This window comes from Scyliorhinus torazame, chromosome 4 (genome assembly GCF_047496885.1).
Source record: "Scyliorhinus torazame isolate Kashiwa2021f chromosome 4, sScyTor2.1, whole genome shotgun sequence".
NCBI lineage: Eukaryota > Metazoa > Chordata > Chondrichthyes > Carcharhiniformes > Scyliorhinidae > Scyliorhinus > Scyliorhinus torazame.
In genome coordinates, this window is record NC_092710.1 from 87281584 (window position 1) to 87305272 (window position 23689).

Sequence of the window (23689 nt, forward strand, 5' to 3'; positions counted from 1 at the left end):
TACCTACCTATCTATCTATCTATATATATATCTAACTATCTACCTACCGATCTATCTATCTATCTATCTATATAGCTATCTAACTATATATCTACAGATCTATCTATCTATCGATCTATCGATCTATCAATCTAACTATCTATCTGTCTATCTATCTATCTACCTGTCTATCTATCTATCTATCTAACTATATGTTTAGCAATCTGTCTGTCTATCTATCGATCGATCGATCTATCTCTCTATCTATCTACCTGTCAATCTACCTATCTATCTATCTATGTATCTATCTATATATCTATCTAACTATCAATCTACAGATCTATCTATCTCCCTATCTACCCATCAATCTGTTTATCGATCGATCTATGCATCTCTCTATCTATCTACCTGTCTATCGACCTATCTATCTATCGATCTAACTAGATGTTTAGCAATCTGTCTGTCTATCTATCTGACGATCTATATATCTATCTATATATCTACCTATGTATCGATCTATCTATCTATCTATCTATCTATAAGACCATAAGACCATAAGACATAGGAGCGGAAGTAAGGCCATTCGGCCCATCGAGTCCACTCCGCCATTCAATCATGGCTGATTTCAACTCCATTTACCCGCTCTCTCTCCATCGCCCTTAATTCCTCGAGAAATCAAGAATTTATCAACTTCTGTCTTAAAGACACTCAACGTCCCGGCCTCCACCGCCCTCTGTGGCAATGAATTCCACAGATCCACCACTCTCTGGCTGAAGAAATTTCTCCTCATCTCTGTTCTAAAGTGACTCCCTTTTATTCTAAGGCTGTGCCCCCGGGTCCTAGTCTCCCCTACTAATGGAAACAACTTCCCTATGTCCACCCTATCTAAGCCATTCATTATCTTGTAAGTTTCTATTAGATCTCCGCTCAACCTCCTAAACTCCAATGAATATAATCCCAGGATCCTCAGACGTTCATCGTATGTTAGGCCTACCATTCCTGGGATCATCCGTGTGAATCTCCGCTGGACCCGCTCCAGTGCCAGTATGTCCTTCCTGAGGTGTGGGGCCCAAAATTGCTCACAGTATTCTAAATGGGGCCTAACTAATGCTTTATAAAGCTTCAGAAGTACATCCCTGCTTTTATATTCCAAGCCTCTTGAGATGAATGACAACATTGCATTTGCTTTCTTAATTACGGACTCAACCTGCAAGTTTACCTTTAGAGAATCCTGGACTAGGACTCCCAAGTCCCTTTGCACTTCAGCATTATGAATTTTGGCACCGTTTAGAAAATAGTCCATGCCTCTATTCTTTTTTCCAAAGTGCAAGACCTCGCACTTGCCCACGTTGAATTTCATCAGCCATTTCTTGGACCACTCTCCTAAACTGTCTAAATCTTTCTGCAGCCTCCCCACCTCCTCCATACTACCTGCCCCTCCACCTGTCTTTGTATCATCGGCAAACTTAGCCAGAATGCCCCCAGTCCCGTCATCTAGATCGTTAATATATAAAGAGAACAGCTGTGGCCCCAACACTGAACCCTGCGGGACACCACTCGTCACCGGTTGCCATTCCGAAAAAGAACCTTTTATCCCAACTCTCTGCCTTCTGCCTGACAGCCAATCGTCAATCCATGTTGGTACCTTGCCTCGAATACCATGGGCCCTTATTTTACTCAGCAGTCTCCCGTGAAGCACCTTATCAAAGGCCTTTTGGAAGTCACGATAGATAACATCCATTGGCTCTCCTTGGTCTAACCTATTTGTTATCTCTTCAAAGAACTCTAATAGGTTTGTCAGGCACGACCTCCCCTTGCTAAATCCATGCTGACTTGCCCTAATCTGACCCTGCACTTCCAAGAATTTAGAAATCTCATCCTTAACAATGGATTCTAGAATCTTGCCAACAACCGAGGTTAGGCTGATTGGCCTATAATTTTCCATCTTTTTCCTTGTTCCCTTCTTGAACAGGGGGGTTACAACAGCGATTTTCCAATCCTCTGGCACTTTCCCGGACTCCAGTGACTTTTGAAAGATCATAACTAACGCCTCCACTATTTCCTCAGCTATCTCCTTTAGAACTCTAGGATGTAGTGCACCTGGGCCCGGAGATTTATCAATTTTTAGACCTCTTAGTTTCTCGAGCACTTTCTCCTTTGTGATGGCTACCATATTCAACTCTGCCCCCTGACTCTCCGGAATTGGTGGGATATTACTCATGTCTTCTACTGTGAAGATTGACGCAAAGTACTTATTCCGTTCCTCAGCTATTTCCTTGTCTCCCATCACAAAATTACCAGCGTCATTTTGGGGCGGCCCAATGTCAACTTTTGCCACCCGTTTGTTTTTAATGTATTTAAAGAAACTTTTACTATCATTCCTAATGTTACTGGCTAGCCTACCTTCATATTTGATCCTCTCTTTCCTTATTTCTCGCTTTGTTATCCTCTGTTTGTTTTTGTAGCCTTCCCAATCTTCTGACTTCCCACTACTCTTTGCCACATTATAGGCTTTCTCTTTTGCTTTGATGCATTCCCTAACTTCCTTTGTCAGCCATGGCTGCCTAATCCCCCCTCTGATAACCTTTCTTTTCTTTGGGATGAACCTCTGCACTGTGTCCTCAATTACTCCCAGAAACTCCTGCCATTGCTGTTCTACTGTCTTTCCCACTAGGCTCTGCTCCCAGTCGATTTTCGTCAGTTCCTCCCTCATGCCCCTGTAGTTACCTTTATTTAACTGTAACGCCTTTACATCTGATTCTACCTTCTTTCTTTCAAATTGGAGATTGAATTCTACCATGTTATGATCACTGCCTCCTAAGTGCTCCCTTACTTTAAGATCTTTAATCAAGTCTGGCTCATTACATAACACTAAGTCCAGAATGGCCTGTTCCCTCGTGGGCTCCGTCACAAGCTGTTCCAAAAAGCCCTCCTGTAAGCATTCAATGAATTCCCTTTCCTTGGGTCCACTGGCAGCATTATTTACCCAGTCCACCTGCATATTGAAGTCCCCCATGATCACTGTGACCTTGCCTTTCTGACATGCACTTTCTATTTCGTGGTGCATTTTGTGCCCGCGGTCCTGACCACTGTTAGGAGGCCTGTACATAACTCCCATTATGGTTTTTTTGCCTTTGTGGTTCCTCAACTCTACCCACACAGACTCCACTTCATCTGACCCTGTGTCATTTAGTGCTATTGATTTAATTTCATTCCTAATTAACAAGGCAACCCCACCCCCTCTGCCCACCTCCCTGTCTTTTCGATAGGTTGTGAATCCCTGGACGTTTAAATGCCAGTCCTCAACCCCCTGAAACCATGTCTCTGTGATGCCTACCACATCATACCTGCCAGTCACAATCTGGGCCACAAGCTCATCTACCTTGTTCCGTACACTGCGCACATTTAAATATAGCACCTTTAATTCTCTATTGACTGTCCATTTTTGTTTTCTTAGTGTGGTGGACCTTGGTTTACTGAGCCTTTCCATACACTGTGCCATATTGTGTGGGATGGGGACTATCGTAACCTCTCCTGAGTTTTGTATTTTCGTGCTTTTTTGTATTCCTAAGCAGCTACGCTTCCCACTGATTACTTCACTTCTTGGTTCCCCGACTTTCCCTTCCCCCCACTCTTTAGTTTAATATCTATCAATCTATCAATCTATCTACCTATCTATCTGTATGTTTATCAATCTGTCTGCCTGTCTCGCTATCTATCTATCTACCTATCTATATACCTGTCTATCTATTTATCTAACTATCTATCTACCGATCTATCTATCTATCTATCTATGTGCTTATCAATCTGTCTGTCTATCTATCATCTAACGATCTATCGATCTATCAATCTATCTATCTATCTATCTATCAATCTATCTATCTGTCTATCTGTCTATCTATCGATCAATCTATCTCTCTATCTATCTACCTGTATGTCTACCTATCTATCCATCTATCTACCTATATATCTATCTAATTATCTATCTACCGATCTATCTATGTCTCTATGAATCTATCTATCTATCTATCTAACTATATGTTCAGCAATCTCTCTATCTATCTATCTATCTATGTATATATCTATCTAACGATCTATCTAACTATCTATCTATCTGTCTATCTATATGTTTAGCAATCTGCCTGTCTACCTATCTATCTACCTATGTATCGATATATCTATCTATCTAATTACCTATCTAAATGTCTATCTATATTACTATCTATCTATCCACCTATCTATCAATATTTCTAACTATCTATCTATCTATCTATCTATCTTGGATTGGATTTGTTTATTGTCACCTGTACCGAGGTACAGTGAAAAGTATTTTTCTGCGAGCAGCTCAACAGATCATTAAGTACATGAGAAGAAAAGGAATAACAGAAAATACATAATAGGGCAACACAACATACACAATGTAACTACAAAGGCACTGGCATCGGATGAAGCATACAGGGTGTAATGTTAATGAAATCAGTCCATAAGAGAGTCATTTAGGAGTCTGGTGACAGTGGGGATGAAGCTGTTTTTGAGTCTGTTCGTGCGTGTTCTCAGACTTCTGAATCTCCTGCCCGATGGAAGAAGTTGGAAGAGTGAGTGAGCCGGGTGGGAGGGATCTTTGATTATACTGCCCGCTTTCCCCAGGCAGCGGGAGGTGTAGATGGAGTCAATGGATGGGAGGCAGGTTCATGTGATGGACTGGGCTGTGTTCACGACTCTCTGAAGTTACTTGCGGTCCTGGGGCGAGCAGTTGCCATACCAGGCTGTGATGCAGCCTGATAGGATGCTTTCTATGGTGATAGAGAGATATATAGATAGGTCGATATAAATCTTTCAATCTATCTTTATGTTTAGCAATCTGCCTGTTTTTCTATCTATATATCTGCCTATCTATCTATCTACCTATTTATCTATATATCTATCTAATTACCTATCCAAATGTCTATCTATGGTACTATCTACCTATCTATCACTATATCTAACTATCTATCGCTAGGATTAGCAATCTGCCTGTCTATCTATCTGTATATCTGCCCATCTAACTATCTATCCATCTACCTATCTACCTATATATCTGTCCATCTATCTAAATACCTATCTAAATGTCTATCTACATTACTATTTATCTACTTATCTATCAATATATCTAACTATATACCTATCTACCTATCTATCTATCTATGTATATATATCTATCTAACGATCTATCTATCTATCTATCTATCTATCTATCTATCTATCTGTCTGTCTGTCTGTCTGTCTGTCTGTCTGTCTGTCTGTCTGTCTGTCTGTCTGTCTGTCTGTCTGTCTGTCTGTCTGTCTGTCTGTCTGTCTATCTATCTATCTATTTATCTATCTATATGTTTATCAATCTGTCAGTCTATTTATCTACCTGTCTATCTATCTATCTATGTATCTATCTAGCTATCTCTATCAATCTATCTATCTAGCTATCTCTATCAATCTATCTATCTAGCTATCTCTATCAATCTATCTATCTAGCTATCTCTATCAATCTATCTATCTAGCTATCTCTATCAATCTATCTATCTAGCTATCTCTATCAATCTATCTATCTAGCTATCTCTATCAATCTATCTATCTAGCTATCTCTATCAATCTATCTATCTAGCTATCTCTATCAATCTATCTATCTAGCTATCTCTATCAATCTATCTATCTAGCTATCTCTATCAATCTATCTATCTAGCTATCTCTATCAATCTATCTATCTAGCTATCTCTATCAATCTATCTATCTAGCTATCTCTATCAATCTATCTATCTAGCTATCTCTATCAATCTATCTATCTAGCTATCTCTATCAATCTATCTATCTAGCTATCTCTATCAATCTATCTATCTAGCTATCTCTATCAATCTATCTATCTAGCTATCTCTATCAATCTATCTATCTAGCTATCTCTATCAATCTATCTATCTAGCTATCTCTATCAATCTATCTATCTAGCTATCTCTATCAATCTATCTATCTAGCTATCTCTATCAATCTATCTATCTAGCTATCTCTATCAATCTATCTATCTAGCTATCTCTATCAATCTATCTATCTAGCTATCTCTATCAATCTATCTATCTAGCTATCTCTATCAATCTATCTATCTAGCTATCTCTATCAATCTATCTATCTAGCTATCTCTATCAATCTATCTATCTAGCTATCTCTATCAATCTATCTATCTAGCTATCTCTATCAATCTATCTATCTAGCTATCTCTATCAATCTATCTATCTAGCTATCTCTATCAATCTATCTATCTAGCTATCTCTATCAATCTATCTATCTAGCTATCTCTATCAATCTATCTATCTAGCTATCTCTATCAATCTATCTATCTAGCTATCTCTATCAATCTATCTATCTAGCTATCTCTATCAATCTATCTATCTAGCTATCTCTATCAATCTATCTATCTAGCTATCTCTATCAATCTATCTATCTAGCTATCTCTATCAATCTATCTATCTAGCTATCTCTATCAATCTATCTATCTAGCTATCTCTATCAATCTATCTATCTAGCTATCTCTATCAATCTATCTATCTATCTAGCTATCTCTATCAATCTATCTATCTAGCTATCTCTATCAATCTATCTATCTAGCTATCTCTATCAATCTATCTATCTAGCTATCTCTATCTCTCTATCTATCTAGCTATCTCTATCTCTCTATCTATCTCTCTATCTATCTCTCTATCTATCTCTCTCTCTATCTCTCTCTCTATCTCTCTCTCTATCTCTCTCTCTATCTCTCTCTCTATCTATCTCTCTATCTATCTCTCTATCTATCTCTCTATCTATCTCTCTATCTATCTCTCTATCTATCTCTCTATCTATCTCTCTATCTATCTCTCTATCTATCTCTCCACCTCTCTAACTCTCTATCAATCTATCTATTTGTCCGTCCGTCCATCCGTCCGTCCGTCTGTCTGTCCGTCTGTCTATCTATCTAATCAAACTATAAACCTGCCGTTCTATCTAACTATATGTTTAGCAATCTGTCTGTCTATGTATCTATCTAACGATCTATCTATCTCTCTATCAATCTATCTATCTACCTATCTATCTATTTATGGACCTATCAATATGTTTAACAATCTGTCAGTCTATCTATCTATCTATCTATCTAACGATCTATATATCTATCTGTCTACCTACAGATCTATCTTTCAATCCATCCATCCACCTATCTACCTATCTGCCTATCTATCTATATATATATATATATATATATCTGTCTATCTAACTATCTGTATGTTTATTAGTCTGTCTGTCTATCTATCTATCTTTCTACCCATCTATCTATCTATCTATTTATCTACCGGTCTACCTATTTATCTATCTAACTAGCTGTATGTTTATCAATCTGTCTCTCTGTCTGTCTATCAATCGATCTATCGATCTATCTACCTCTCTATCTATCTCTCTGTATATCGGTCTATATCTCTATCTATCTATCTATTTTTCTATCAATCTATCTATCTGTCAATCCATCTATTTATCTATCTTTATATCTATCTATCTATCTATATAGCGACCTATCTCTCTGTCCAGCTATCCATGTATCTAACTATCTATCTATCTCTCTAATTATCTCTCAGTCTATCTGTCTATCAGTCTATCTATCTATCTATCTATCTATATTTATATCTATCTATCTATCTATTTATCTATCTATCTATTTTTATATCTATCTATCTATCTATCTACTAATCTATATATCTATCTATCTATCTATATGTTTATCAATCTGTCTATCTATCTATTTAACTGTCGATCTATCTCTATCTATCTACCTGTCTATCTATTTATCTATCTATCTATCTCTCCTTCTATCTATCTATCTATCTATCTATCTATATGTTTATCAATCTGCCTGGCTATCTATCTATCCATCTATCTATCTGTATATCTCTCTATCTAGCTGTCTAACCTCTTCACTATCTACCTATCTGTCTGTCTATCTAATCTATCTATCTGTCTATCTATCAATCTATCGATCTATCTATCTATTTATCTACCATCTATCTACCTATCTATCTATCTATCTGTATGTTTATCCATCTGTCTGTCTAACTATCTATCTATTTACCTATCTATCTACCTGTCTATCTATTTATCTAACTATCTATCCACCGATCTATCTATCTATCTATCTACCTATCTACCTATCTATCTATCGATCTATCTATCTGTCTATCTATCCATCTATCAATCTACCTTTCTATCTACCTATCTATCTATCTAACTAAATGTTCAGCAATCTGTGTGTCTATCTATCTAACGATCTATCTATCTATCTATATATCTATCTACGTATTGATCGATCTATCTATCTATCTGTCTATCTATCGATCGATCTATCTATCTCTCTATCTATCTACCTGTCAATCTACCTACCTATCTATCTAACTATCTACGTACCGATCGATCTATCTATCTCTCTATCTGTATGTTTATCAATCTGTCTGTCTGTCTATCTATCTATATATCTACCTATCTATCTACCTGTCTATCTATTTATCTAACTACCTATATACAGATCTATCTATCTATCTATCAATCTATCTATCTATCTATCTATCTACCTATCTATCTATCTATCGATCGATCTATCTATCTACCTATCTATCTACCTGTCTATCTATTTATCTAACTACCTATCTACAGATCTATCTATCTATATATTTATCTAACTATCTACCTACCGATCTATCTATCTATCTATCTAACTATCTATCTATCTAACTATCAATCTACAGATCTATCTATCTACCGATCAATCTATCTATCTGTCTATTTATCGATCGATCTATCTATCTCTCTATCCATCTACCTGTCTATCTACCTATCTAACTATCTAATTATATGTTTAACAATCTGTCTGTATATCTATCTATCTCTCTCTCTTTCTATCTATCCAATTATCTATCTATCTATATGTTTATCAATCTGTCTGGCTATCTATCGATCTATCTATCTATCTAACTGTCTAACTGCTTCACTATCTGCCTATCTGTCTGTCTATCTAATCTATCTATCTGCCCATCTATCTATCTACCGAATATCTATCCATTTATCTATCTATCTATCTATCTACCTATCTATCTGTATGTTTATCAACCTGTCTGTCTCTCTATCTATCTATCTATCTATCAACCTATCTATCTAACTGTCTATTTATCTAACTATCTATCTACCGATCTCTCTATCTATCTATCTATCTATGTGCTTAGCAATCTGCCTGTCTATCTATCTGTCTATCTATCTATCTAACTATCGATCTATCTCTCTATTTATCTCTCAGTCTATCTGTCTATACGTCTATCTATCTATCTATCTATCTTTATATCTATCTATCTATCTATCTAACTATCTATCTATCTCTATCTATCTACCTGTACATCTATGTATCTATCTATCTATCTCTATTTCTATCCATCTATCTATCTCTCTTTCTATCCATCTATCTATCTATCTATCTATCTATCTGTTTTTTATCAATCTGTCTGGCTATCTATCTATCTATCTATCTATCTATCTATCTAGCTGTCTAACTGCTTCACTATCCACCTATCTGTCTGCCTATCTAATCTATCAATCTGACTATTTATCTATCTATCTATCCATTTATCTACCAGTCTATCTATCTATCTATCTAGCTATCTATCTAGCTACCTGTCTATCTATTTATCTAAATATCTATCTACCGATCTATCTATCTATCTATCAATCTATCTACCTATCTATCTATCGATCTATCTATCTATCTCTCTAGCTATCTATCTACCTTTCCATCTATCTATTTATCCATCTATCTATCTACCGATTTATCTATCTATATATCTATCTATCAACCTATCTATCTATCAACCTATCTATCTATCTATCTATCCATCTATCCACCTATCTATCTAACTGTCTAACTAAATGTTTAGCAATCTGTCTGTCTATCTATCTATCGAACGAACTATCTATCTATCTGTCTATCTACCTATGTATCGATCGATCTATCTATCTATCTGTCTATCTATCGATCGATCTAGCTATCTCTCTATCTAACTACCTATCTACAGATCTATCTATCTATCTAGCTATCTATCTATCAATCTATCTATCGACCTATCTATCTATCGATCGAGCTATCTGTCTACCTATCTACCTACCTATCTATCTATCTATATATCTATCTAACTATCTACCTACCGATCTATCTATCTATCGATCTATCAATCTATCTATCTATCTGTCTATCTATCTATCTACCTGTCTAGCTACCTATCTATCTATCTATCTAACTATATGTTTAGCAATCTGTCTGTCTATCTATGAATCGATCGATCTATCTCTCTATCTATCTACATGTCAATCTATCTATCTATCAATCTATATATATATCTAAATATTAATATACAGGTCTATCTATCTATCAACCTATCTATCTACCTGTCTATCTATTTATATAGCGATCGATCTATCTGTCTATCTATCTATCTATCTAACTATCAATCTACCTCTCTATTTATCTCTCAGTCTATCTGTCTACCGTCTATCTATATATCTATCTAGCTATCTATCTATCTCTATCTATCTACCTGTCTATCTATGTATCTATCTATCTATCTCTCTTTCTAACTATCTATCTACCTATCTATCTATATGTTTATCAATCTGTCTGGCTATCTATCTATCTATCTATCTATCTAGCTGTCTGACTGTTTCACTACCTACCTATCTGTCTGTCTATCTAATCTATCTATCTGACTATCTATCTATCTATCGATCTATCTATCTATTTATCTACCAGTCTATCTATCTATCTATCTATCTACCTGTCTATCTAATTATCTAACTATCTATCTACTGATCTATCTATCTATCTATCTATCTATCTATCTATCAATCTATCTACCTATCTATCTATCTATCGATCTATCTATCTATCTATCTCTCTCTCTATCTATCTACCTTTCCATCTATCTATTTATCTATCAACCTACCGATCTATCTATCTATATATCTATCAACCTATCTATCTATCTATCTATCCATCTATCCATCTATCTATCTAACTGTCTATCTACCTATCTATCTATCTATCTAACTAAATGTTCAGCAATCTGTCTGTCTATCTGTCTAACGAACTATCTATCTGTCTATAAATCTACCTATGTATCGATCGATCTTTCTATCTGTCTGTCTATCGATCGATCGATCTAGCTATCTCTCTATCTAACTACCTATCTACAGATCTATCGACCTATCTAGCTATCTATCTATCTATCTACATATATATCTATCTAACTATCTACCTACCGATCTATCTATCTGTCTACCTATCTGCCTACCTATCTATCTATCTATATATCTATCTAACCATCTACCTACCGATCTATCTATCTATCTATATATCTGTCTAACTATCTATCTACAGATCTATCTATCTATCTATCGATCTATCAATCTATCTATCTATCTGTCTATCTATCTATCCACCTGTCTATCGACCGATCTATCTATCTATCTAACTATATGTTTAGCAATCTGTCTGTCTATCTATCGATCGATCGATCTATCTCTCTATCTATCTACCTCTCAATCTACCTATCTATATATCTATATATCTATCTAACTATCAATATACAGATCTATCTATCTACCTATCTACCGATCAATCTATCTATCTGTCTATCAATCGATCGATATATCTATCTCTCTATCTATCTGCCTGTCTATCTACCTATCTATCTAGCTATCTATATCTTTAACAAGCTGTCTGTCTATCTATCTATCTAACGATCTATATATCGATCTATATATCAAACTATGTATCGATCTATCTATCTATCTATCTATCTGTATGTTTATCAATCTGTCGATCTATCTATCTCTCTATACATCTACCTGCCTGTCTGTCTGTCTGTCTGTCTATCTATCTATCTATCTATCTATCTATCTGTATGTTTATCAACCTGTCTATCTATCTGTCTATCTATCTAACTATCTATCTATCTCTCTATCTGTCTACTTGTCTATCTATCTATCTATCTATCTATCTATCTATCTATCTATCTCTATTTCTATCTATCCATCTATCTATCTAACTATATGTCCAGCTATCTGTCGGTCTATCTATCTATCTATGTATATATCTATCCAACGATCTATCTATCTATCTATGTATCTGTCTATCGATATGTTTAGCAATCTGCCTGTCTACCTACCTATCTACATATCTATCTATCTATCTAATTACCTATCTAAATGTCTATCTATATTACTATCTATCTATCTACGTATCTATCAATATATCTAACTTTCTATCTATCTAAGTATCTATCTATCTATCTATCTATCTAGCTATCAATCTACCTCTCTATCTGTCTATCTAATCTATCAATCTATCTATCCATCTATCTCTCTATCCATCTATCTCTCTATCCATCTATCTCTCTATCTCTCTATCTCTCTATCTATCTATCTATCTACCTAACTATCCCTCTATCTATCTATCTACCTATCTAACTATGTATCTATTTAACTACCTGTCAATCTGTCTATCTATCCATCTACCATTCCATCTATCTATCTATCTAACTATGTATCTACCGATCTATATATCTATTTATCTATCTGTCTATCTATCTATCTATCTACTTATCTATCTATCTATCTTTCTATATGTTCATCAATCTGTCTGTCTATGTATATATATATTATATATCTAGCTATCTAACTGCTTAACTAGCTACCTATCTATATATCTAACCATCTATCTACCGATCTATCTATCTATCTCTCTGTCAATCTATCTCTCTATCTACCTATCTATTTATATATCTATCTATTCATCTATCTATTTATTTATCTATCAATCTGTCTATCTATCTATCTATGGACCTATCTATATGTCTAGCAGTCTGTCTGTCTATCTATCTAACAATCTAACGATCTATCTATCTATCTTTCTATCTTTCTAACTGTCTACCGACAGATCTATCGTTCAATCCATCCATCTATCTATCTATTTATCTATCTATCCATCTAACAATATGTATGTTTATCAATCTGTCTGTCTATCTATCTATCTGTCCATCTACCTATCGATCTAGCCATCTTACTATCTATCTACCGATCTACCTATCTATCTAACAATATGTTTATCAATCTGTCTGTCTATCTATCTATCTATCTTATGTCTAACGATCTATCTATCTACCTATCGATCTATCTATCGATCTATCAATCTATCTATCTATCTGTCTGTCTGTCTGTCTATCGATCTATCTACCTCTCTATCTATCTACCTGTCTATCTACCTATCTATCTATCTAGATATATATATATATATCTAACTATCTATCTACCGATCTATCTATCTATCTCTCTATCAAACGATCTATCTATCTACCTATCGATCTATATATCTGTCTATTGATCTATCTATCTATATATTTATCTATCGACCTATGTATCTATCTATGGACCTATCTATGTGTTTAGCAATGTGTCTGTCTATCTATCTATCTGTCCATCTATCTAACGATCTATCTATCTATCTACCTTTCCATCTATCCATCTATCTAACAATCTATCTGCCGTTCTATCTATCTATCTACCTATTTATCTATCTATCTATCTATCTAATTACCTATCTAAATGTCTATCTATATTACTATCTATCAATATATCTAACTATCTATCTAAGTATCTATCTATCTATCAATCTATCTATCTCTCTATCCATCTATCTCTCTATCTCTCTATCTTTCTATCTATCTGTCTACCTAACTATCCCTCTATCTATCTATCTATCTATCTACCTATCTAACGATGTATCTATTTAACTACCTGTCAATCTGTCTATCTATCCATCTACCATTCCATCTATCTATCTACCTAACTATGTATCTACCGATCTATATATCTATTTATCTATCTATCTATCTATCTATCTATCTATCTATTTATCTATCTATCTTTCTATATGTTCATCAATCTGTCTGTCTATGGATATATATATTATCTATCTAGCTATCTAACTGCTTAACTAGCTACCTATCTATATATCTAACTATCTATCGACCGATCTATCTATCTCTCTATCAATCTATCTCTCTTTCTATCTATCTATTTATCTACCAATCTGTCTATCTATCTATCTATGGAGCTATCTATATGTTTAGCAGTCTGTCGGTCTATCTATCAATCTAACGATCTATCTATCTATCTATCTAACTGTCTACCGGCAGATCTATCTTTCAATCCATCCATCTATCTACCTGTCTATTTATCTATCTATCTAACAATCTGTATGTTTATGAATCTGTCTGTCTATCTATCTGTCTATCTACCTATCTATCTATCCATCTTACTATCTATCTACCGATCTATCTATCTAACAATATGTTTAGCAATCTGTCTGTCTATCTATCTATCATCTTATGTCTAACGATCTATCTATCTACCTATCGATCTATCTATCGATCTATCAACCTCTCTATCTATCTACCTGTCTATCTACCTATCTATCTATCTAGATATATATATATATATATATATATATATATATAACTAGCTATCTACCGATCTATCTATCTCTCTATCAAACTATCTATCTATCTACCTATCGATCTATATATCTGTCTATTGATCTATCTATCTATATATTTATCTATCGACCTACTTATCTATCTATGGACCTATCTATGTGTTTAGCAATGAGTCTGTCTATCTATCTATCTGTCTATCTATCTAACGATCTATCTATCTATCTACCTTTCCATCTATCTATCTATCTAACAATCTATCTGTCGTTCTATCTATCTATCTATCCAGCTATCTATCTACCTGTCTATCTATCTATCTAACTATCTATCTACCGATCTATCTATCTATCTACCTGTCCATCTATCTAACTATATATCTGCCGTTCTATCTATCTATCTATCTATCTGTCTATATATCTATCAATATATCGATCTATCAATCTATCTATCTATCTGTCTATCTATCGATCTATCTATCTACCTATCTATCTATCTATATATATATACATATAACTATCTATCTACCGATCTATCTATCTATCTCTCTACCAATCTATCTTTCTGTCTACCTATCGATCTATATATCTGTCTATTGATCTATCTATCTATCTATCTATCTAACTATCTATCTATCTATCTAACTGTCTACCGACAGATCTATATTTCAATCCATCCATCTATCTAACTATCTCTCTATCTACCTGTCTACCTATCCATCTTACTATCTGTCTACCGATCTATCTATCTATCTATCTATCTATCTATCTATCTATATGTTTAGCAATCTATCTGTCTATCTATCTATCTATCTGTCTCTCTATATGTCTACCGATTTATCTATCTATCTATCTATCGATCTATCAATCTATCGATCTATCTATCTCTCTACCTATCTACCTGTCAATCTACCTATTTATTTATATATATATATATCTAACTATCTATCTAACGATCTATCTATCTATCTCTCTATCAATCTATCTATCTATCTACCTATCGATCTATTTAACTGTCTATTGATCTATCTATCTATCTATTTACCTATCAATCTAACTATCTATCTATCTATTTATCTATCTATCTATGGACCTATCTAAATGTTTAGCAATCTGTCTGTCTGTCTATCTATTTATCTATCTAACGAGCTATCTATCTATCTATCTATCTAAATGTCTGTCCGTCTATCTATCTATTTGTCTATCTATCCACCTATCTATCTGTCCACCGATCTACCTACCTATCTATCTATCTACCGATATATCTACCTATCTATCTATCTATATCTGTCTATCTAACTATCTATCTATCTGTCTATCTATTTTCTATCTATCTATCTACCTATCTATCTACCTATCTATCTATCGATCGATCTATCTATCTCTCTATCTATCTATCTATCTTTCTATCTACCTTTACATCGATTTATGTATCTAACTATCTATCTATCTATCTAAATGCCTGTCTGTCTATCTATCTATATATCTATCCACCTATCCATCTGTCTACCGATCTACCTACCCATCTATCTATCTATCTATCTAACTATATATCTACCTATCTATCTATCTAACTATATCTGGCTATCTAACTATCTATCTATCTGTTTATCTATTTTCTATCTATCTATCTACCTATCTATCTAGCGATGTGTCTATCTATCTATCTATCTTTCTATCTACCTTTCCATCGATCTATGTATCTAACTATCTATCTGCCGTTCCATCTACCTATTTCTCTATCAATGTATCTATCTATCTACCTATCTATCTATCCATCTATCTATATGTTTAGCAATCTGTCTGTCTATCTATCTAACTATGTATCGATCTATCTATCTATCTGTCTTTCTATCTATCTATCGATCTAGCTATCTCTCTATCTAACTACCTATCTACAGATCTATCTATCTATCTAGCTATCTATCTATCAATCTATCTATCTATCTACATATATATCTATCTAACTATCTACCTCCCGATCTATCTATCTGTCTACCTATCTACCTACCTATCTATCTATATATCTATCTAACTATCTACCTACCGATCTATCTAACTATCCATATATCTATCTAACTATCTATCTACAGATCTATCTACCTATCTACCGATCTATCTATCTATCTAACTATATGTTTAGCAATCTATCTCTCTATCTATCTACCTGTCAATCTACCTATCTATCTATCTATCTATATATCTATCTAACTATCAATATACAGAGCTATATGTCTACCTATCTAACGATCAATCTATCTATCTGTCAATCAATCGATCGATATATCTATCTCTGTATCTATCTACCTGTCTATCTACCTATCTATCTAGCTAACTATATGTTTAACAATCTGTCTGTCTATCTATCTATCTAACGATCTATATATCTATCTATATATCAACCTATGTATCGATCTATCTATCTATCTACCTATCTGTCTGTCTATCTATCTATCTGTATGTTTATCAATCTGTCTATCTATCTATCTCTCTATCCATCTACCTGTCTGTCTATCTATCTACCTATATATCTATCTATCTATCTATCTATCTATCTATCTGTATGTTTATCAACCTGTCTATCTATCTATCTTTCTATCTAACTATCTATCTATCTCTCTATCTATCTACCTGTCTATCTATCGATCTATCTATCTATCTATCTATCTCTCTTTCTATCTATCCATCGATCTACCTATTTAACTATATGTTCAGCTATCTGTCTGTCTATCTATCTATCTATGTATATAACTATCCAACGATCTATCTATCTATCTATGTATCTCTCTATCTATCTATTTAGCAATCTATCTGTCTATCTATCTATCTATCTCTCTATATGTCTAACGATTTATCTATCTATCAGTCTATCAATTTGTCTGTCTATCTATCTATCGATCTATCTACTTATTTGTCTGTCTATCTATCTATCTATCTACCTGTCTATCTCTTTATCTAACTATCTATCTACCGATCTATCTATCTATCTACCTATCTATCGATCAATCTATCTAGCTATCTATCCATCTATCTATCTATCTACCTTTCTATCTACCTATCTATCTATCTAACTAAATGTTTAGCAATATGTCTGTCTATCTATCTAACGATCAATCTATCTATCTATATATCTATCTATGTATTGATCGATCGATCTATCTCTCTACCTATCTACCTTCAATCTACCTACCTACCTATCTATCTATCTATATATCTATCTAACTGCCTATCTACAGATCTATCTATATATCAATCTATCTTTCGATCGATCTATCTGTCTACCTATCTACCTACCGATCTATCTATCTATCTATCTATCTATATATATATATCTATCTAACTATCTATCTATCTATCAATCTACAGATCTATCTATCTACCTATCTACCGATCAATCTATCTATCTGTCTGTCTATCTATCGATCTATCTATCTATCTCTCTATCTATCTACCTGTCAATCTACATATCTATATATATATATATATATATATATATATCTAACTATCTATCTAACGGTCTATCTATCTATCTCTCTATCAATCTATCTATCTATCTACCTATCGAACTATATATCTGTCTGTTGATCTATCTATCTATCTATTTACCTATCAATCTAACTATCTATCTATTTATCTATCTATCTATCTATATCTGTCTATCTAACTATCTATCTATCTGTCTATCTATTTTCTATCTATCTATCTACCTATCTATCGATCGATCTATCTATCTATCTTTCTATCTACCTTTACATCGATTTATGTATCTAACTATCTATCTATCTACCTATCTAAATGTCTGTCTGTCTATCTATCTATATGTCTATCTGTCCACCTATCTATCTGTCTACCGATCTACCTACCCATCTATCTATCTATCTAACTATATATCTACCTATCTATCTAACTATATCTGTCTATCTAACTATCTATCTACCTAGCGATCTATTTATCTATCTATCTTTCTATCTACCTTTCCACCGATCAATGTATCTAACTATCTATCTGCCGTTCCATCTATCTATCTCTCTATCAATGTATCCATCTATCTACCTATCTATCTATCTACCTGTGTATCTTTCTAACTATCTATCTACCGAACTATCTATCTTCCTATCTATCTATCTGTCTATCTATCTATCTATTGATCTATCTATCTATATGTTTATCATTCTGTCTGTCTATCTATCTACCTACCTATCTGTCTATCTATCTATCTATCTAACTGTCTATCCCTCTATCTATCAACATGTCTATCTATCTATCCATCTACCTATTTATCTATATGCTTATCAATCTGTCTGTCTATCTATCGATCTATCTATGTCTGCCTATCTCCCTATCTATCTGTCTATCTATCTGTATATCTATATATATATCTACCTATCTATCTGTCTATCGATCTATCTATCTATCTATCTCTCTATCTTTCTATGTACCTTTCCATCTATCTATGTATCTAACTATCTATCTGCCGTTCTAGCTATCTATCTATTTACCTGTCTATCTATCTATCTATCTACCGATCTATCTATCTACCTATCTATCTATCTATCTATATCTTTAGCAATCTGTCTGTCTATCTATCTATCTAACGATCTCTCTATCTATCTATCAATCTATCTATCTATCTAACTGTCTATCTATCGATCTATCTATCTCTCTATCTATCTACCTGTCTATCTACCTATCTATCTATCTATATATATATATCGATTTTTCTAGCTATCTCTCTATCAATCCATCTATCTACCTATCGATCTATGTATATATCTATTGATCTAGCTATCTATCTATTTATCTATCAAGCAATCAAACTATCTAAATATCTATCTATGGACCTATCTATATGTTTAGCAATCCGTCTGTCTATCTATCTACATATCTATCTGACTATCTATCTATCTATCTATCTATCTACCTGTCCACCTATCTATCTTTCTAACTATCTATATGCCGTTTTATCAATCTATCTATCTATCTATCGATCTATCTATGGACCTATCTATGTGTTCAGCAATGTGTCTGTCTATCTATCTATCTGTCTATCTATCTAACGATCTATCTATCTATCTCTCCATTTATCTATCTATCTAACAATCTATCTGCCGTTCTATCTATCTATCTGTCTACCTGTCTATCTATCTATCTAACTATCTATCTACCGATCTATCTATCTATCTACCTGTCCATTTATCTAACTATCTATCTGCCGTTCTATCTATCTATCTATCTATCTGTCTATATATCTATCTATATATCGATCTATCAATCTATCTATCTCTTTATCTGTCTATCTATCGATCTATCTATCTCTCTATCACTCTATCTATCTACCTGTCTATCTTCCTATCTATCTATCTATATATATATATATCTAACAATCTATCTATCTGTCTGTCTATCTATCGATCTATCTATCTCTCTATCTATCTACCTATCTATCTATCTATATATATACATATAACTATCTATCTACCGATCTATCTATCTATCTCTCTATCAATCTATCTTTCTGTCTACCTATCGATCTATTCATCTGTCTATTGATCTATCTATCTATTTATAGAACATACATAGAACATAGAACAATACAGCGCAGTACAGGCCCTTCGGCCCACGATGTTGCACCGAAACAAAAGCCATCTAACCTACACTATGCCATTATCATCCATATGTTTATCCAATAAACTTTTAAATGCCCTCAATGTTGGCGAGTTCACTACTGTAGCAGGTAGGGCATTCCACGGCCTCACTACTCTTTGCGTAAAGAACCTACCTCTGACCTCTGTCCTATATCTATTACCCCTAGTAAGTACCCATAGTTTAAAGTTATGTCCCCTCGTGCCAGCCATATCCATCCGCGGGAGAAGGCTCTCACTGTCCACCCTATCCAACCCCCTGATCATTTTGTATGCCTCTATTAAGTCTCCTCTTAACCTTCTTCTCTCCAACGAAAACAACCTCAAGTCCGTCAGCCTTTCCTCATAAGATTTTCCCTCCATACCAGGCAACATCCTGGTAAATCTCCTCTGCACCCGCTCCAAAGCCTCCACGTCCTTCCTATAATGCGGTGACCAGAACTGTACGCAATACTCCAAATGCGGCCGGACCAGAGTTCTGTACAACATGACCTCCCGACTCCGGAACTCAATCCCTCTACCAATAAAGGCCAACACTCCATAGGCCTTCTTCACAACCCTATCAACCTGGGTGTCAACTTTCAGGGATCTATGTACATGGACACCTTGATCCCTCTGCTCAGCCACACTTTCAAGAACTTTACCATTAGCCAAATATTCCGCATTCCTGTTATTCCTTCCAAAGTGAATCACCTCACACTTCTCTACATTAAACTCCATTTGCCACCTCTCAGCCCAGCTCTGCAGCTTATCTATATCCCTCTGTAACCTGCTACATCCTTCCACACTATCGACAACACCACCAACTTTAGTATTGTCCTCAAATTTACTCACCCACCCTTCTGCGCCTTCCTCTAGGTCATTGATAAAAATGACAAACAGCAACGGCCCCAGAACAGATCCTTGTGGTACTCCACTTGTGACTGTACTCCATTCTGAACATTTCCCATCAACCACCACCCTCTGTCTTCTTTCAGCTAGCCAATTTCTGATCCACATCTCTAAATCACCCTCAATCCCCAGCCTCCGTATTTTTTGCAATAGCCTACCGTGGGGAACCTTATCAAACGCTTTGCTGAAATCCATATACACCACATCAACTGCTCTACCCTCGTCTACCTGTTCAGTCACCTTCTCAAAGAACTCAATAAGGTTTGTGAGGCATGACCTACCCTTCACAAAGCCATGCTGACTATCCCTGATCATATTATTCCTATCTAGATGATTATAAATCTTGTCCCTTATAATCCCCTCCAAGACTTTACCCACTACAGACGTGAGGCTCACCGGTCTATAGTTGCCGGGGTTGTCTCTGCTCCCCTTTTTGAACAAAGGGACCACATTTGCTGTCCTCCAGTCCTCTGGCACTATTCCTGTAGCCAATGATGACATAAAAATCAAAGCCAAAGGTCCAGCAATCTCTTCCCTGGCCTCCCATAGAATCCTAGGATAAATCCCATCAGGTCCCGGGGACTTATCTATTTTCAGCCTGTCCAGAATTACCAACACCTCTTCCCTACGTACCTCAATGCCATCTATTCTATTAGCCTGGGGCTCAGCATTCTCCTCCACAACATTATCTTTTTCCTGAGTGAATACTGACGAAAAATATTCATTTAGTATTTCGCCTATCTCTTCAGACTCCACACACAATTTCCCATCCCTGTCCTTGACTGGTCCTACTCTTTCCCTAGTCATTCGCTTATTCCTGACATACCTATAGAAAGCTTTATCTATCTATATATCTATCTATCTATCTAACTATCTATCTATCTAACTATCTATCTATCTATCTATCTAACTGTCTACCGACAGATCTATCTTCCAATCCATCCATCTATCTATCTATCTATATATCTACCTATTTATCTATCTATCTGTATGTTTATCAATCTGTCTGTCTATCTATCTATCTATATCTCTATCTACCTGTCTACCTATCCATCTCACTATCTATCTACCGATCTATCTATCTATCTATATGTATAGCAATCTATCTGTCTATCTATCTATCTATCTTTCTATCTATCTCTCTATATGTCTAACGATCTATCTATCTATCTATCCACCGATCTATCTATCTGTCTGTCTATCTATCGATCTATCTATCTCTCTATCTATCTACCTGTCAATCTACCTATGTATCTATATATATATATATCTAACTATCTATCTAACGATCTATCTATCTCTCTATCAATCTATCTATCTATCTACCTATCGATCAATATATCTGTCTATTGATCTATCTATCTATCTATTTACCTATCAATCTATCTATCTATCTATCTAGCTAGCTATCTATCTATGGACCTATCTATATTTTTAGCAATCTGTCTGTCTATCTATCTATCTATCTAACGAGCTATCTATCTATCTAAATGTCTGTCCGTCTATGTATCTATATGTCTATCTATCCACCTATCTATCTATCTACCTTTCCATCGATCTATGTATCTAACTATCTATCTGCCGTTCCATCTATCTATCTCTCTATCAATGTATCTATCTATCTACCTACCTATCTATCTATCTATATGTTTAGCAATCTGTCTATCTATCTTTCTATCTATCTATCCGTCGATCTATCGATCTATCTATCTCTCTATCTCTCTACCTGTCTATCTACCTTCCTATCTATCTATCTGTCTATCTATCTATCTATCAATTTATCTATCTATCTATATGTTTAGCATTCTGTCTGTCTATCTATCTACCTATCTATCTGTCTATCTGTCTATCTATCAATCTATCTAACTGTCTATCCATCTATCTATCAACCTGTCTATCTATCTATCCATCTATCTATTTATCTATATGCTTATCAATCTGTCTCTCTATCTATCGATCTATCTATGTCTGTCTATCAATCTATCTACCTATCTATCTGTCTATCTATCTTTCTATGTACCTTTCCATCTATCTATGTATCTAACTATCTATCTGCCGTTCTATCTATCTATCTATTTACCTGTCTATCTATCTAACTATCTATCTACCGATCTATCTATCTACCCATCTACCTATCTATCTATCTATATTTCTATCTATCTATCTATCTATTTATCAATCTATCAATCTATCTAACTATCTATCTATTTACCTATATATCTATCTGTCGATCTATCTATCTATCTATCTAACTATCTACCGATCTATCTATCTAACTAGCAAAAGGGGAAAACAGCAGCAGCCAGAGCAGTGGCACCACGGCTGGCTCTGATGTTCAGAAGGGAGGGTCAAAGCGCAGAAGAGTAATAGTAATAGGGGACTCTGTAGTCAGGGGCACAGATAGGCGCTTCTGTGGACGTGAAAGAGGCTCCAGGATGGTATGTTGCCTCCCTTGTGCCAGCGTCCAGGATGTCTCCGAACTGGTAGAGGGCATCCTGAAGGGGGAGAGCAAACAAGCAGAGGTCGTTGTACATATTGGTACTAACGACATAGGCAGGAAGGGGCATGAGGTCCTGCAGCAGGAGTTCAGGGAGCTAGGCAGAAAGTT